This window comes from Eptesicus fuscus, chromosome 2, assembly GCF_027574615.1.
Source record: "Eptesicus fuscus isolate TK198812 chromosome 2, DD_ASM_mEF_20220401, whole genome shotgun sequence".
Taxonomy (NCBI): domain Eukaryota; kingdom Metazoa; phylum Chordata; class Mammalia; order Chiroptera; family Vespertilionidae; genus Eptesicus; species Eptesicus fuscus.
This window is the reverse complement of record NC_072474.1, coordinates 12,695,957-12,703,047: the sequence shown is the minus strand read 5'-3', so window position 1 is coordinate 12,703,047 and position 7,091 is coordinate 12,695,957. Positions and strand designations below refer to the sequence as shown.

The following is a 7,091-nucleotide window of genomic DNA, read 5'->3' as shown; positions in this document are numbered from 1 at the left end:
ATAAAGAAGGATGAAGAATAGGCATGGTGATAATTAGCAGTTCTGGACACTGTGCCTGTCCTCCCCACTCCACACTCCACACCTACTTTCCATTATTCTCTATTTGGTTATCCTAAGCTAAACACATTTGAGCCCCAGAAATGGCTCAGAGTAGGCTTAGATGAGTCAATGCATGTTGAGGACAGATTTTCTGGGCACATTTGGGACGGAATATTTTTGTATTTAAGGGAGAACTATAGTGCTCACTTTGGCAGCATGTATACTAAAATGGGAATGACAAAGAGAAGATTAGCATGGCCCCTGATCAAGGATGACACACAAATTGTGAAGTGTTCCATATTAAAAAAAGAAATAAATGAGGAGAACTATTACAGCTGTATTTTCTTTCTCTGACTAGATGTGAACCCCCCAAAATGTAGCTTTAATCTCACTGGCATGTACATGGTGAGGGGGACAAACTTTAGAGTAAACCTAACACTGTGCACTTGTGGGGAGTTAGGAATCTGAGTCTGTGATAACACCTCTGAGCCTCCAGCTCTGCTGAAGCCCCTCCTCACCACAGATTCCTCTCTGTCAACTGGTAATTCTTATTCTTTTAAGCCATTTAAGTTGGACTTCCCACTACTTCCTGTCAGAGTAATGCTAAGGGTTTTATTAGCCTTTATAAAGTGTCCATTCTGTGTCAAATCCTGAGGTTGACATTTTACATATTTTATAACTCTAACTGGGGTCCCTCAACCTGGCCTGTGCCCTCTCGCAATCCGGGACTCCTCGGAGGGTGTTGGACTACTGGTTTTGGCCTGATACCTGCAGGCCAGGCTGAGGGGCCCCACCAGTGCATGAATCTGTGCACCAGGCCTCTAGTATGCATATAAGATCTTTGATTAAACTCTTCCCTCCTTCCCCCCTTCCTACTTCCCTCTGAGATTCATTAGTCTCTTCCATGTTTCCATGCCTGTTTATTGAGCGTATACCCCCAATAGTCAGTGCGTGTCATAGCTTCTGTTTGAAGGGTTGAACGGTTGCTTAGGATTTTATATATATAGACTAGGGTCCCTCGGCCTGGCCTGCAGGGATTGGGCTGAAACCAGCTCTCCGACATCCCCCCAGGGGTCCCAGATTGCGAGAGGGCGGTTCTCTGGTGATGCACCCTGCAATCGGGCTCCCTCCTCTCTTCTCCCAATATATGTCACTTTCTCTCTGTATCTGTCTCGCGTCTTTCATCTCACTTTACCTTAAGTTTAGTGGTAACTGATGACTTGTGGACATTTAGCTGCAAAACGCAATTAGCAAGCAGGATTTACTTAGCCTGAAATCTAGTCGGCCCAGGGCAGGATCCTGTTCATTGTCAGGCTTCTGCCCAGGACCTTCCACCCAGGCGGAGTCCTGTGGTGGCAGGAACCTCCTTCTTCTGACCTTAGCTGCTTCTTTGCCTCCTTCCCTCCCCAAGGTTGCCTGCTGGTGCTACAGTCTACCTGGAAGGAGGGAAGCTGTGGCCAGTTTCCCAGGTCAGAGTGGTAGCGAGAAAATTCACTGCCTCCACTGGAAATCAATATTAAGCGGATGGGCCGGCACAGGAGACAGATGTTGGGGCCGCAGCTAGTAGGTCCTGCACATCTCATCATTTAGCTAATCGAGTTGAAAAAATTCTGTAAAGGCCAGACCCATGACCTCTGCAATGGGCTAGAGGCTGGTGGGGAGCCAGACCTGAAGTGGGGAGCCAATGAGCTAGAAACCCGGTGCACGGATTCATGCACTGGTGGGGTCCCTCGGCTGGCCTGCAGGGATCAGGCTGAAACCAGCTCTCTGACATCCCCTGAGGGGTCCCAGATTATGACAGGGCGGTTCTTGGCTGAAGCACCCCGGAATTGGGCTCCCTCCTCTCTGGTTCCAGGTGCGTCACCCTAGAACCGCAGCTGCCAAGTCACCGCAGCTTGGCATCTACTTTGTTGATCGTCTGCCCCTTGGTGGTCAGTGCGTATCATAGCTACTGGTCAGCCGGTCACTTAGGCTTTTATATATAGAGATAGGCATTGCTTAAAAGCAGGTCTCTCAGCCTCAGCAACATTGATTTGGAGGCCAGGTTATGAGCTGCTTTGGGAGACTCCTGTACATCACAGTGTGTTTAGCAACATCCCTGGCCTTTTCCTGCTAGATGACAGTAACACCTTCCAGTTGTAACAACTAAAAATATCTCCTGGTAGTGCCAAATATCCTCTGGGAGACAAAATCATATGTGATTTAGAAAAACTACATTAAAGGAAAGCGTATTTATCTTACTTATACATGAAGAAACCGAAAATGAAAACACTTAAGTGAATGGATCAAAGACTATAAAACTAGAACATGCGGGCAGAAAGACTTGGATCCAAGTCTTTGTAATCCCCGAACTTTAACTCTTTAGCTTCATTAATCAATGCATAAAGAAGTACACTTACTACATATAGCTATAGGGAGGTATTTATTCAAATACAAGGTGGTGGTTGCTAGTACTGTTAGCATGTTGGTATATGGCAATGGTCGGCAAACTGTGGCTCGCGAGCCACATGCGGCTTGCGAGCCGCTGTTTGCCCCTCTGTTGACTAATGATTTTGCCGACCACTGCTAGGGAAAAACACTTAAAAAACATTTTAATAATGTACTAATGTCTTTAACCTGAAGTCAGAACTTCTGGGTAAGGGTAATGCCTTATGCAGTGGTTGGCAAACTCATTAGTCAACAGAGAGACAAACTGCGGCTCGCGAGCCACCCGCAGTTTGCCGACCACTGGTACATGGTACCAGTACATTGAAAGCCCACTGCTCACCAGGCTGCACTCACAAATGAACTATTCATGTCCCACACTGTGCTGTGTTATCCTTTTATTTGGGTGAATCTCTGCAAGCCCCACAACTTCTTCAGTTATTGCTGATAACATAAGTGTTTTTATTTTAAGGATCTTTTACTTATAATAACAATGTGATTTCAGAAATTAAATGGCCAGTCTAATATAATTTTCCAATTCCTCATTTTAATTTTATTTTCTCCTTTCCTATAACTCAGTCTTCTTTCAGGCTAGAAACTGCAGTGTGGCAGAGTGGGGCAATTGTGTTCAGTTTTCCCCTTTTTTCCCACTTCTCTTTCCCCTCCTGCTCTACTCACTGTTTTGTGATTCATACATAGTCTGAGGCTAGACTTTGAAAAGGAAAGAATGTTGAAGACGAGGAACAACTTGGCTGGCATGGTTCTTATGTTCTTTGATATTAGTGTTCTCTGAGATTGGTGGATATGCTAAACTTACTTTTGAGATATTTTGGAAGATAATCAAATATATTGGTTTCTCTCATAATTATGGAGATAATGCATTTGCTCTGGGTTTTCATGCATAACTCTTTTTGCAACCCCCAGACATTTCCTATATTTGGATAAACTAAATTAAACTCAGTCTTGTTAGATATCAAGGTTTCACATCTAATTAGCAGAAAATAGGTACTTTTGACTCACCATTGTTAGAAGTATAAACCTCTCTGCTTTGTATGTCTCTAGCCAAAATACTTCTTACCTTTAGAATTTTCCAAGTTCAGTCGAGTTTCTGTCTCAACTTCTATAACATTTAAGTGACACAGGTAAATTCCTAAGAAAAGTTCCTCTTATGATTGTCACTTACCTGGAGAGGGAGGTAATCACATCCCTTCTCTCTTGTATGAGATGTCAGAGGGAAAATGCCGCAACATTCCTACAACGTTCAAAAGGGAAAGTCTCTCTGCTTGTTCACATCCAACCTCTTACCCTAGAAGAGGATGATAGGCCAAACGTCACTGGATAGGTTTAGATCACTAATGTCACAAGTCCAGCATTCATGGCTCTTCACTGTGGAATATGGGGATACTTGTCACCTTTGTGTTGTTCTCAGCTTTTGTGACCTCTCCCAAAACTGAGACAGAAAGCATCCACTGTTAGCATCTTGTTAGACATGTTACAATGCATATATTGAAAGATAAGGGAACTGACTATGGTCTTGCATTTTTCTCTTAACTCAGTCAACTTGGAGAAATTATGTGGCATGTTAAGCCTCAGGTCCCTCATCTGCCAGAAGAAACACCGTATATACTTTATTGGACTTAATAGACTGACGAATAGTAGGTTCATAATAAGATGGCCATGAGAGGTAGTTCTAGAATATGTTCTTCTCTGTCTTGGAATTTGAAGTATCACTAGTCTAAGTGACCATTGAGCGTAATGAAATTAGCCAACCATATCATTAAATGTCAAGTTATGTACCTGTCCTTTGATTTGTTTGACATGGATTAGAAGGGGCAGAGAATATATCTTTTGCTAAAACCAGGCAAAAATGCTATTTATTGTAACCATTTTAAGCCTACATATTACATGTACTTAAAAATATTGTACATTTTTAAAAGTATACATAAAATGATTAAATTCTGAAATTCAAATAGTTTGTATTAGGTGTTTATTGTGCCACATCTGCATAGGAAGAGTAGACATTATAGTTGATTTCCTCAAATTCATCTTGTCTCTCCCTGACTGCCTAGCCATTTAGGCTACTGGCCCAAACTCCACATCCTAGCTGTGATTAATCTAAGTCAGTCCAAGAAATCCCACCTGTCGTGTTAGCAACTGGTTCAGAAACCTGGCTCTAAGCCAGTGATGGGCAACCTTTTGAGCTTGGTGTGTCAAACTTCACCAAAAAACTGAGCATAACTTGGGTAGTGTGTCACTTTGAGGAAAAAACATTATTTTGCGATATTTATAGTTTAAATAACATAAATGTATAATTGTTATATATAATTGTATTTAATAAACCAAAAACTAAATATTTAGTGCTGACACGCGTGTCAGAGGTTCGCCATCACTGCTCTAAGCACACTTCTGATTGACATTCCACTACTACCCTACGAGTGAACATGTGACCTATGTTGGGCTTTTAAAACTGGTGGAAGGGTATTTTTTTTTTACAATATGAGAGAGGCTCTTGCCACTTTTCTTGCAGCAGACAGAACTGAGGAAACGACTGACACCAGAAGCCATCCTACAACTGCAGGCGGAAGCAGCCTTAGGAGGAAGCTCAACACTGGGCCACAGTGTTGGACGAGAAAGAGCCAGGGTCTTCATGATTTTCCTGAACTGCCTTTCTTTCCTCTGGACTTTCAGAATTCTGAGCTAGTAGAATCTGTTGTATTTAACCACCATGTAAAAAGCAAAAAGAAGACCATCTCTAGAAATGTGTTCTTTTCGAGTTTTTATTTTTATCCTGACTTTGGGTTTGTGTATTTATTTATTGAAATATGTTTCCTTGTTTGTTCTATTTAAGCCTTTCCATTTCAGCAAGAGTAGATTTTTAGTGAATGTTTCCCTATTTTAAGCTAACTTTTTAAATAGCTGATTTTTTAAAATATGAAAATGCCCAAGATTATAGTGTCATTTTATAATCATAGTGTGTGGTATTTTTACACCACATATATGTGTTATATATGTATATTTTAAGAAATCACTATTGAAATTATCCTATTATTGTAAGAGCTATTATTCCAAGTCACCCACATACACCCTTTCTCTCTAACTGCTGTTTTTATCATGGCACCACTTAGCTCACTTAGGAATCTTATAACCTTCAGTCTACCTCTTATGCAAATCCATTGTATTCTCTTACAGTCTCTCTAATCATACCTTTTCACTTCTGAAAAAGCTAAATATAGTTTAAATCATTTTGCCATTTTCATCCTTTAAGATGTTACTATATATATTCTATTCTATACATATGCATACATATATATATATATGTGTATATATATATATGTATTGGAAGAGAATATGTATATAAAATATATTTTAAAATACATATATTTTAATATTAAACTAGAAGGCAAAAGACAAATAACCAAAGAAAACAAAAATAAATTAACAAAACCTTTGCTAAAACTTCATGGTAAAATTCAGCATGAGAATTGGCAGATTCTGCCAAGCTGGTGTAGCTCAGTAGTTGTGCATTGACCTATGAACCAGGTGGTCATGGTTCGATTCCCAGTCAGGGCACATGCCCAGGTTGTGGGCTCAGTCCTCAGTGTGGGGCATGCAAAAGGCACCTGATCAATGATTCTCTCTCATCATTGATGTTTCTATCTTTCTCTTCCTCATCCTTCCTCTTTGAAATAAATAAAATCAATAAAAATATTTTTTAAAATTGGCAGATTCTGCTTGAGGATATTATGCTAAGTGAAATAAACCAGAAGGTCTCATACTATGTGATTTCACTTATATAATGTATCTCAAATAGTCATGCCCCTAGAAGTAAAGAATAGAATGGTTATCAGGGCCTGGAGGGGAGAAAAAATGGGGTGTAAAATTTCATTTAGGCAAGATGAATAAGCTTTCAAAATCTGCTGCACAACATTTTGTCTATACATAACAAAACTGTATTGTACAGATTTCATGTTGTGTTCTCACCATGATGCAATAAAAAAAAAAATCTAACGACAACATCTGTTAAAAGTAAATAAAACAATCTTTCTTATTCAAATGATTTTAAAACATTGAAAGGAATACCAAATTTGTCCTTTAAATTGGTAGCATATGTATTTTGAGGACACCAAATTACAAACTAAAAACCTGTGAAGTGAATTAAGATATTTATATTTCAATTAGCTAGAACCTTTACCTAAAATTTATTCTAATATGCTACACTGAAAGCAGAAATAATTTACAATTGGACTTTAAGAATAATGTCTATAAGTGCACATAAATTGATTTATATTAATTAAAAGTAACTGTAAAGACATATGAAATTATAGTATGTTTAAAGTAGCAAAATAACCAATAAAGTCAGTTTTTTATCTCTGTGCAACATAATAAATATGTATGCTCACTTTTTATAGAATATCGTAAAGTAGTTCTTTCTATTGCTGAGAGTCTACATACTCCATAAATATGGTTAAGAAATTAAAATTGTAAGCATATTTTAAGGAGTGTATTATCACTAATATACAATGAACACATAATAAACTAAACATAGGGAAATTATTGTACGTGATGATTCCTTTTCATCTTTACACATCATCTTGTTTACCCACTATTTTATTATCATATCAGTTCTT

At 39.1% G+C, this 7,091-nt stretch overlaps 1 non-coding gene across 1 annotated transcript; it reads left to right on the top strand.

The window, feature by feature from the left end:
- The first annotated feature begins 238 nt into the window (after nucleotides 1-238).
- LOC114228101 (U6 spliceosomal RNA) lies at nucleotides 239-344 on the top strand. Its single transcript, XR_003614177.1, has one exon. It is a non-coding gene; the product is annotated as a U6 spliceosomal RNA (small nuclear RNA).
- Nucleotides 345-7,091: the final 6,747 nt, after the last annotated feature.